This window comes from Amphibalanus amphitrite, unplaced genomic scaffold (genome assembly GCF_019059575.1).
Source record: "Amphibalanus amphitrite isolate SeventyFive unplaced genomic scaffold, NRLGWU_Aamphi_draft 000782F_arrow, whole genome shotgun sequence".
Taxonomy (NCBI): Eukaryota; Metazoa; Arthropoda; class Thecostraca; order Balanomorpha; family Balanidae; genus Amphibalanus; species Amphibalanus amphitrite.
In genome coordinates, this window is record NW_024882276.1 from 317,598 (window position 1) to 328,992 (window position 11,395).

Below are 11,395 nucleotides of genomic sequence, written 5' to 3' on the forward strand. Positions count from 1 at the left end.
CCTGGGGTGGGAGGCTATTCAATAGCGCCGCGGCACGGTACTCAAAACGCCGTTTTCCAGTTTCAAGCCTCGGTCGGGGAAGATGAAGGAGATGATCCTGCCGTGTGTGCCTGTCTCGAAAATTTTGGTTGGGGACGAACAGTGCAGCGAGGTTCTCGGGCTCTTCATGCTTAATGACCTTTTGCGCGATCGTGAGTGTCAGGTAATCTGACATGGATTTTGGTGATAGCCAGCCAAGTCTGTCACGCAGGTCCGAGACGTGGTCAAACTTACGCCGTCCGAAGATCACTCTAGCGGCAAAGTTCAAAATTTTCTGGAGTCGGTCAAAATTTTTCTGAGTCCCGTTACCGTACACAGTGAGGCAGTAGTTGATCCGTGATATGACAAGAGATGTAACGAGGACTTTAATGACACCGTCAGGGAGACAATTTCGTGCGTGAGACAGTCCGACCAACAAGCCAGTACACCGACGACTAAGCTCGGACACATGTGCTTCCCAGGACAGGGCGCTGTCAAAGACAACACCCAGATTTCCCACCTGCTCGCATGGCTGCAACACAGAGTCACGAAGAGAGACGCTGAAGTCGGGTACTTTCCGTAAATTTTGTCTGCTGCCAAAAACCATTAGTTGAGTTTTGTTTGCGTTTAGCTGGAGGGCGTGAAGACAGAACCAGTCACTGATTGATGCGAGTGAAGCTTCCATGCGAGAGATAAGCGATCTGAGGTCGTCGGCACGGCCGCTCACTAGAACCTGGGTGTCGTCCGCATATTGGAAAACGGTGGCGTCACCTGCGTATAGCGAGAGGTTGTTCGAAAATATGGTGAAGAGTAACGGTCCCAGGGCAGATCCTTGGAAGACGCCCATATTATTTGGAAGCGGCCGCGACAGTACTCTACCTCCGGCGCCGTTAGATAGGGACACGCTCTGGGTGTGTCCCGTGAGAAAAGCAGAAAACCAAGTGGTCTCGATCCCGTGCATAGCCAGTTTTTGAAGTAGAAGGTCGTGGTCGATGACATCAAAGCATTTGCTCAAATCAAGGAGACACAGCAGTGAAAGTTCTCCCCTATCAGAGGCTGCGAGGATTTGGTCTGTGACGGACAGCAGGGCGGTCTCTGTGGAGTGTCGGGGGCGAAAACCATGCTGCGAGGAGGCAAGGAGATAGTTATTTGAGAGGTAGTGGTAAAGCTGTTGATGTACAAGGCGTTCCACAACCTTCATAATCACGGGGACTAATGAGATTGGTCGAAAGTTGGTGGGATCTGAGGGGCTGCCAGATTTGAAGATTGGGTGGACTGTGGAATGTTTCCAGGAATCGGGGATATCGGAGTTGGTAATACACGTGTTGATAATGTAAAGTATGACGCGACCGATAGCTGAGAAGCCGGACTTTAACATTCGGATGCAAATGCCATCAGTCCCACTGGCGCCTGAGTTGCGCATGCCGAAGATAGTGTGACCGAGTTCGCTGAGAGTGACCGCGCGGAGCTGGAAACGACAAGCACCGACCCGGGGGAGGCGAACGTTCATATCGGTAGTGGTGTTAAGAGACCGGACCTCCGCAGCGATGCGAGGTCCGACAGAGACGAAAAATGAATTTAGTTCATCGGCGGGTAAATTAGGCTGCACACTAGGACCGTCCTTTTTCCCTGCTACAACTGTCCTGATAGACTGCCAGACCTTATTGGGGCCCCGCTCGCAGATATTTCTCTGTAGCTCCTCTCGCCGGTCGCGACGCAGCGCGGCCCGAACAGAGCGATTCAGCTCCTTGTAAGCTGTCGACTGACGACCGGACAGTCGTAGCGAGGCGCGGCGCTGGGACATAAGGTTCCGTGTGGCAGCAGAGGCCGGGGGCGCTGTGGGGTTCCGAATGGTAATGCGCTTGAGTGGGGCGTGGTCGTCGATTATAGGCAAAAAATTGGACACGAATGCATCCCACTGATCACTAACAGTCGCGGCGGTAAACACAGGCTCCCAGTCGACAAGCTCCAGATCAGAATTAAGGGCAGTGACATCAACACGGTTGAGCGAACGAGCTGAGATGATTGAGGGCTTCGGACGCAGTTTGGGGACATTGACATCTACGCTAATAAATTTATGCGGACTAAAATGACAAAACTCAACACGGGTGTTAGAGAAGAGGTCCACTTTGTTCACCATACACACGTCTAGGAGCGAACCGGAAGTGAAAGTCGGAGTTGTTACTAGCTGGTCTAGGGAGTAGTCCGATAGGAAGCTGCTGAGATGCTGTCGTGCACGAAAGTTGGGTTCTTTCTTCAGCAGGTCACAGTTTATATCACCGCAGATGACGAGCGGGGTCCTAGGGTGATCGATAAGTACTCTTTGTAACTGATTTTCAAGGTCGGCGAAATCGGCACATAAAGCGGTTTCGGAGTGGCGAGGGGGGCGGTATAAAGAACATACGATGAGTTGACGACCTTTGTCGAGCTTGAGCAGCGCCCACTTTGACTCGAGCTGGCTGCAGCCGCGCTCAAAACTTGGGAACTTGATGGGCACTGATGTGATATCCGATTTTGTTGGTTGGTTGGTGCGACCCCCCCTTGGCGTTTGAAAACGGAGCGTCGTGGAGCTTAGCGGAAAAGACCAACGGATTGCTCTCGCAAAGATCTCGCGATTGGTGGTATATTTTTTGGTCCTAGGTCAACATTTGACCTACTTTTGACCGGTCAAAGGTCAAATTTTCGGAAAAATAGACTTTTTTCAACTTTCGGCGGCGATTGCGGCAAAACGGTGGGAGATATCGACCTGAAACCTTCACTATCGTGGTCCTTAATCAATTCTCTATCGTTTGGTATGTATTTCGTTTCCCTAGCTCTAAAAATGGCGCTTTGGGAGCGCCGGAAGTCGGCAAGGTCACAGTCGGCGGCAGAAATTCGAAAAATCAAAATTTAAATTTTTGAAATCTGATTGTATTTTTGGATTTGGGAGGTCCATTTGCTCCCTATATAAGCTAATATTGCTGCATATTCCCATTGAGGTGACAAGAATTAGCAAAATAGTGGTTCGGGCGCTTTTCAAAAATAGTACCGGACGCTGTTCCTCTTGTGACGTCATAGCTCCGTGACCTGACCTGACCCGGTCAAGTTTCTTATACCATATGATAGCCAATACTTGCCCCAACATGCATGGGAAGTTCCATCACGATCCATCAACCGATGTCCGTACCATCGGCAGGAAACCTCGGGCGTTGGCACTCAGTTTGTGAAAATCCGGCCGGAGGCTGTTCCCTTTGTGACGTCATAACTCCGTGACCTGACATGACCCGGTCAAATTTTTTTTTTATCAAAAGATGTGCAAGGTTTGCCCCAAAAGGTACCCAAAATTTGGCGGCGCTGCGCGCCGCCGTTTTTGCACTATTTCCGAAAAGCCTCAGGGGGGGGGGGGGTTGCACCAACCCCCCCCTACATGGGCGAGGGTTAACGTGCGCACAAAGCCGCGCACGGCCGGTCCCCTCGCTGACTTCGCCTGGCTGCGGCCTGCCACCAACCGCAACCATACCTGTCAGGAGGCCCATAAATGTCGAGCGCCCGTCGCGCTTCGAACCCGGACTGTCACAACCGGGAACGCGTGCTCTCACCACGCGGAGTCCAACGCTAGCCAACTGAGCTACGGGACCGGCAAAATTGGCACACCTTTCATTTCCTTCGTCTGTTATACAACACTCTCAAGTGCATCCATCCTATGCAAACTTCTGCATAGATCATTATCTTCCGACCGTTCGAACAATGGGTGATTATGCATATGGCACGCAAATTGCGACGCCATTCAGCATTGCAAACACATTAGGCACGATTGCATGCCACCCCATGCCTCCATTCACAGGCAAAAATGATCCATGTCGAGATAGACGTAAGGAGTAATTAACGCGTCACAAAATTAGCCCTGTCCAGACTGCAATAAATGATGATCCTCTCCCTGATAATTATATGCCAGTGACGTGACTTTCTCATAGCAGGGCGAAGGGAGGATCGTCTGGCCGCGCCGGTGCCATTGATGCCACAGCTAACCGCATTTCACACCGCTAAGCAACTGGGAAATGTAAACCTCATACCCAATGCAAATTGAGTTAACAAGCCGTACGACCGTAATCCCTGTCTCGACATCGTTTGATGGCGTCAAGATGGGGGCATTTTCCCATAGCCCGCCGCTGGCACGCAACAACAGAGCTGGATGTACTCGTGAAACGGCGCTACCGCACGTCACCGTGACCCGAGCGCTGGCGTTATCGCCCCTGAACCAGCCACAACACACACCGGCAGCGGGCGCGCAGGAATTACATCGCTCTCTCTCTCTGCACAGTCTCTCTGGCAGGGTTCAGACTGTGCCCCAAACAAAGGCAGCGTCACGGGTACGACAGCGAAACGCGGCCTGATATTGACGTCATTTTCAACTACCATTTGCATGGGTGTTGTTTTTACAGATTTGGTAAGGCCCGAGCCCTACCAATGGCCTAACATTAGCCCTATGCTGCTGCATGATAAGAATGGCTCTGCTATCCTAAAGCTAACCATTGAGCCCTACCGATAAATTTCGGAAAGTGACGCCCGTGACCATTTGACGCATGCACAGTGGTACGCCCAGCGTTACGGCGAAATTAATCATTATTAGACCAAAGCCACTTATCTGGCGCGCATCTCGCTCTCCAAAATGCGCCGTTTTTGTCGCGTTTGGCGCGTGCGCCACGAGTGACAGTGGCGTTTTGCTGGCCCGGCGGTGTGGTGAGAGGCTGTCGACGCGTCAGAATTGATTCAGCCGCGCCACAACCGCCTTCGGTGCGCCGAGGGAGGCACGTACTGGCTTACGGCAGCTGGCCGCGTCAGTTTTTGTGGTTTTGAAGATCGGCTTCTTGGGCGACTAAGCAGCTTCAGACAAAACGCGAGCCATATTAACTTTGAGCGATATACCAGAGTTCTTGCGCAAGCACGTGTAGGTATAACCCAGTCGCTGCTATTTGCAATCGCTATTTGATGTAATGAAGTGATTGAATAACATTCCACAAATACGAGAGCATAGCATGCGAGCGGAACTTTGACCAATGAGTCGAGATGATGCTCCAACCCATTAAGAACTTCCATTAAAGATGCGAATAAATCTTAGTGGTCAATCAACTGAACGTGACTAGCAAAGCAAACTGAGCATTTGGCGTCTCTGAAGCACGGCAAATGATGCAGTAATATCACGAGACAAGCCATCTCGGAGTGATACCCATCTCAGTTGCAGCCGGGCGCCATTAATTAAAGCCCCATAGCATAATTAGTGGGTACGTCGCCACTAGTTATTAGCCGGCGTCGTCTTGGCTTCTAGGCAGACAATGCATGACACAGCCAACCAGGGGTCAAGCAATTAAACTCAGTCCAGGGTTGGGATAGTGCTTCTGAGGAGCAGATGAATGCCCAGCCGGCCAGCTGCTGATATCGCGCAAAAGATTTACTTTATATTTGTACATCCTGCTCAAAGTTGCAAACCGTAACGTAACTAGAGGTAAGTCAAAAATGCTTGACTCATGATGTGAAATTAGCCAGCTTGAGCCAACGTCCAATCTTTTATCTCGTCTCATAAGCCATCCAATCGGCACAAAGCCACTTAAAATTTGCTTTCATTTTTGGCTACATAGTAGAAACATAAGTGGCGTCTGATCTTCCTAAATCCTACAAAAAAATATAAGCAATTTGCTAAAGCCTTCCAGTCTGCTGAAGGCATGTAGGCTGCTGGTAATGCTATTTTGCTTTCAGCCCACTGATGGATAACTGGCTTTTTTGGCAAACATTTTTTGCGGGCCTGAATCGATGACCGGAATAAGAAGCAAACATGCACGATTCGTAAGGCACAACTCTGCTCGAAACATTTATTTCAATTTTACACATGCTTCATGAACATGGCTTGTGCAGCGGTCTAAGTGAATTATGCGGACCATATAACCCACAGCTACTAAAGCTGGAATTACCATCTCAGTGAAAGCAACCACTGCCAGTTAATAACAGAGGAATTTTCATTCTTGCATAATTCCTCTCACAGCCGCCATTGTAGTGCCTGTTCTGCAGCTGTGAACAGCATCTTTAGGTGCTCAACGAAAAACTCGACCAAGTTTATTCCTCCAGTAGCACTCGTTTCCTCTCACGAACACAGACGGAACATTCTCAAAGGCTCGGAACACTGCAGAGCAGTGGGGCGCGCTCCACCTGCCAGCGCCATATCTGGCCATCCCATGGGCGACCTCTTTAATTTATCCTGACTTATCGCACCATTGCAGGATTATCCTGTGCATAATTATACTGTGACGCCCGCTCGAGATCGGCGCTTGTGCAACAGCTGAGCGGGAGGGGTGGCGGTACGGGCGGCACGAGCCCGGCGGACCCCCCGCGGAGAAACAACGACGGATCAGCTGGGAGACGGAGCGCCGGCTATGTATGTAGTTATTGTAGAGTCCAGTGGGACGGAGCGCCGGCTATGCAGAGTCCAGTGGGAGACGGAGTGCCGGCTATGCAGAGTCGGGACGGCGGAATAACTTCTCGTGGTGGAAGAGTCAGAGCGGCCTGGTCACTGTGGTTCATCAGTGGAGATCGCTGTTAATTCCGGATCTTACGCTGCTGACAGAATATTAGAAGAAAGAATTGTCTTTTGTAAAAAATAAAACGCAAAGCAGACAAATTAATCAGAATACATCACCTGCATGTGTAAAACCAAATGAGAGCGACAAACAACACCGTTGCGTGAAGTTTTTTTTTCTGAATGTTCAGTTGCAAGGAACTTTGCTACCGTGCTAGCACTTACATAATCACCTTTTTGTAGCTGACCTAAGATAATATTGAACTGCTTTTAACAACGTATATCATATCGTGACATGGACGATTTTTTTCGGTACGCACGCCGATAATTCCTGTGTTGAAGGCAGCTCAGTTGATTATTGCACTTTGACCTCGTTTGTTACCCGTAAGCTTTTCCGAAAATGGGTGGATCTGCTTGTTGATCCCACTGCTAAGTGCAAAGCCGCTGCACCATTCCGACTACTGATGCATTGGACCCACATACAATAGAACCCCACCGATTAGTGCGCAAGGGACATGAGGAGAAATTGAGTGACATTTGTGAGCAATTACCGCCTCAGGTATCGAGCTACTGAACGCTACATGCGGTACCCAGCGACATCGGGCTGATTATGAGGTGATGCATTCTAAACTTCGATAGACTCTAAGCAGATGATCATGTATGCAGTGTATGAGGCTCATATGCATGTGATTCATAACTGAACCTTTCCACCTGACGTCGGTAAGTGCCCACGATCTGAGTCACATTGATTAACCAGTGCCCTCAACCCATCCATGCTCGGCCGCGCCGCAAATCGCAAATAAATCCCCCGGGCCTCGGTCATATATCGTAATTTCTACGGATCGCTCTGTGGGCAGAATTAACTAGACGCTGTGATGGCTCGCGACGTGAGCGTGGCGTATATTTCACAGATGTTCGCGATACGTCACGGCGATTTATGACGCACGGCCGACCGGTCAGTGCAGTCCGGGGAGCAGCCGCGGGTTAAACGGGGCCCCGGCGTGACCGCGGCATGAAAGGAACGGGGAGATAGCTGAATAGGTGGGAAGGCGAAAGACCCATACCAGCGCAACAGCTAACAACATTGAAAAATGAAACAGTAATGCGTAAGCGCAAGCATGCCATCGGAGAAGTGACTTTGATAAGAACTACATGGAAATTTCAAAGGATAGTTTTCATAGTTAAATAGAAGCTGATACATATTGCTCTTGCTGGCCAGCGAATATCTTCTTTGGAAACTGTTTGATATCAATACTCATTACTCAATCAATCAATCAATTGTCCATGTATATCCAGTTCAAGTTATGATCAATTAAATAACTCAGAACGACCATTGTAAATTGTTATGCACTTGAGACATTTGTTTCAATAAAGCTTTCCGTGTTGACACCAGCTCGGAGTTCTCCGGGCACAAAGCCGCAGGTCAAGGAGACACTTGCAGCCAAGTGTTAAAAATGTCATGAAATCCCCCGCGAATTTTAATGAAGCCTAATGCGACACTGGTCACCGTGTCATATTCATTGTCAATGCACACACGGCGTAACGACGAACCGCCCGACGGCTAAAGCACCGCCTCAGCCGCGCAAAATGCGCCATATTTCGTCTGCAAACAAGGCTCACAACGCATTCATGTGTCACAAATACACGTTAAAAAACAATGCCTCCCCGGATCAGCCGCAAGAGTGGCTTCCAGCGCGGGCTGAGGTCACACAAGTGACCCCGCGCTGTCTACAGTACCTCCGGGACGGCGGCCGGGGGACCTCAGAGGCTGACCACAAAGGGGCAGTATTTCCGTCAGCCACCGAGTGCTGATCTTGCACTGCGCTTTAACTGCCACACAAAATTGCGCCATCCATCGTGATGCACTGAGAGTCAGCCGCAGCGTCCTTTACACCGACCAGAGAGCTTTCTCCAGCCAGTGTCTACCCTGAACATGCAGTTACTGCAGTAAGCCCACGCCATCACCGTTTAAAAACCTGCGTGTTCCACTCGGCGCTAATCTAAAATAATTTGGTCACTGTGCCATAATCATAGACCATTGGCGCACAATTACTACAACACTAATTCACATTGCAAAGAACAGCTCTCACTTTAGCTAAGACATACAAGTCCGGGCCGTGTGCGGTCAGACAGGTCGCCCTCGCCGGGTATTTCTGACCCAGAACCTGCACAAATGGAGCTCCAAGTCGGCATCCGCTGCCTGCGGAGAGACCTGAGGATAGACCCGAGGGCCCAGGGGAGACCGTGTCTGACCTCCAGAGGACGCTGGTCGGTCGAGCCGAGCTCCTGGGCCGGGACCGTGGGGGCGAGATGTGTAATTCTGCGCCAAACAGTTACGATTCGGATAGTGCAGAGACCTCAGTTTGGATGATCGGGGTATTTAGGAATCACGAGTGTTCTACTTTTAGACTTGAAGGTCACTCTACCCAAACTGATCAGCAGGAATGTCAAATATCGATTCATTTGACAAGCGGCAAAATCCGATAATAGGACAGATCAAACGCGCTAGAACGTTTGCTCGATATTGCGCCAGCCATTTACAGTTTATAGATGTGCCAGCAGTTTATACCCTCCTTTTCTAAATTAGATTTGATCGTAATCGATTGGTTTCCAGATCCAATCATTCTTCCAGCGCAATTAATTCTCGATATAATCCAATTGTTTCTGTCGAAATATTTCCGTCAGCTGTGTTGACTTCACGTAAACATTAGCGATCATATAGGGATGCCACATAATTTCTCAGCTCACTCTCACCACACGACGGAAATGTTGGCTCATCACATTGTCAGCAAAAGTAGCCGCAGGCTCTGATCATACCACGTAAGAAGAACAACAATAGCTCAACCAGAAACCGCTCAAAACATCAAATCACATATAACTACACACATCGCATCACGGCAGAACACGGTCATAGTTTGCAATAGCATAGGCGTGGCAATCTACCTGACATTACCCTTCATCAACAAACAAGTCATCAATCTTTCGCGTTATACAACAGCCTTACAATGCTCATTCCACACTGCAGCCTCTGACCACACAAACATACACACGCGCACACCGTTGTCCCCCCCCCCCCCGTCGGGGCCTCCTCCCGTCCCCCCGTGCAGCCCGCACTGCGCGGTCCGTGCCGACCCAGCCCACACCACCTCACTCAGTGGCGAACGGTCGGTGGAGGGGGACGGCGGGCGGTCTCCGTGCGGTACGCCGCAGCACGCTACGGCCGGACGGGCGTGCTCCGAGGGACGGGCGTGCTCCGAGAACGGTGGACGTGGCTCGTGGAACGTGCTTGTGAGTCGTGTTCTGAGTGCTGGCTGGAGGAGGAGACTGAGAAGCGTGCTGAGAAAACGTGATCGAAAACGTGCTGGTAAGAGGTGCCAGTGAGCCGTACTAGTAGGACGTGCTCTGGGGACGTGGCCAGAGAGTGTGATTAGTGCGGTGTCTGGCTTGGGAACAGCGGCTGGATCACGTGCGCTGAGTGTTCGTGTTTTTGGGGTGCGATGTAGCGCGAAAAATACGTGCAAACTGGGTTGAAAGACGAGCGAAGTGAAGATGCGCTAACCTGCGCACCAGCAGATGATTTCCAACCCGGCACACCGGCGGTGTGGTGTGAATGTGCTGGAGTTGAAGGAGAGGGAGAATGCGGTGCAGTGAGTGCGCTTATCAAAGTGGTGGCTTTACGTCAAGGAGCCAAACAGGGTTAATAAGTGACTTGTATGCTGTTAGTTGTATGAACAAAGGATAACTGTGCCGTCGAAGCTCTCTTTCTTCGAGGATTGCTAGTTGGGCACACTGAAGAGTGGCAGCATGAAAGTGCACTTCTGGCAGATAAACTAACAGTAGTTATGTGCGGCTGCCGCTCACTGCAATGTGCGAGGAAGACGACGCGATTTGCAATTACCTGAGTGGTCATCTTTGGTGGAACTTCTTCTACAAACGAGTTCATCGCGCCTCAGGATGGCCGCTGTGGGTACCCCAGCCTCGTCTCCTCCTCTGGACTGTTCCCGAGTTCTGGCCCGCTCCCACACCGTCCCCGATCTCCGGGACCGGGACCTCATCGCCAAGGACTCTGGCGTCCTCTCCGAGGACCCGAGTCTGGTTCAGAGCGAGGCCGCCACCGAGGACCTGCCCCCCGTCGGCGCGGATCCTGGCGCTGGGGGAGACCGTGCCGTCGCCGCTGCTGCTGCAGCTGCTGGTGGAGCGAAGGCCCTGAGGGCGAAGAGGACGACGCTGATGCAGCACTACTACCCGGAGCGCGGCTGGGGCTGGGTGGTGGTGGCCTGCGCCGTGGTGGTACAGGTGCTCTGTCACGGCCTGCATACCGGCTACGGCGCCGTGGCCGTGCAGACGACCAGGGAGTTCGGCGCGTCGGAGCTCGCCACCGGTGAGTACCCGCTGGAGGAGACCTCCAGACAGAGCTGAGCGTGATGAACGGTGTGAAATGTGCTGAGCTTTGTTTTAGGTCATCGGTTGGAATCTCATTTCAATCGAACGGCGGATGAGCGTCGATAAGCCAGACAACCAGGCACAATCCAGAGAATGCAGATGATTTTCAAGATCAATTCGTTGTCTGCATTCTCGACAAAGAGTGTGTGCTGAGTGACACGGCACTTGGAAATCGTCATCTGTGAGGGACAACTATGTTCTGTCAAATATTCCCCTGATGTTTGTATTGCCCCTGGCATTCGCACAGTACTAACAGCTGACCGCAACCCATATGGCCGCCGGTATGTTCTCCTCTCTGTAGGGGAGATACCACTTCAATTTCACACTGCTCGCACACCACGACAGTGAAACATGCACTGTCCTCCGTAAGCCCCTCGGAGCACCTCT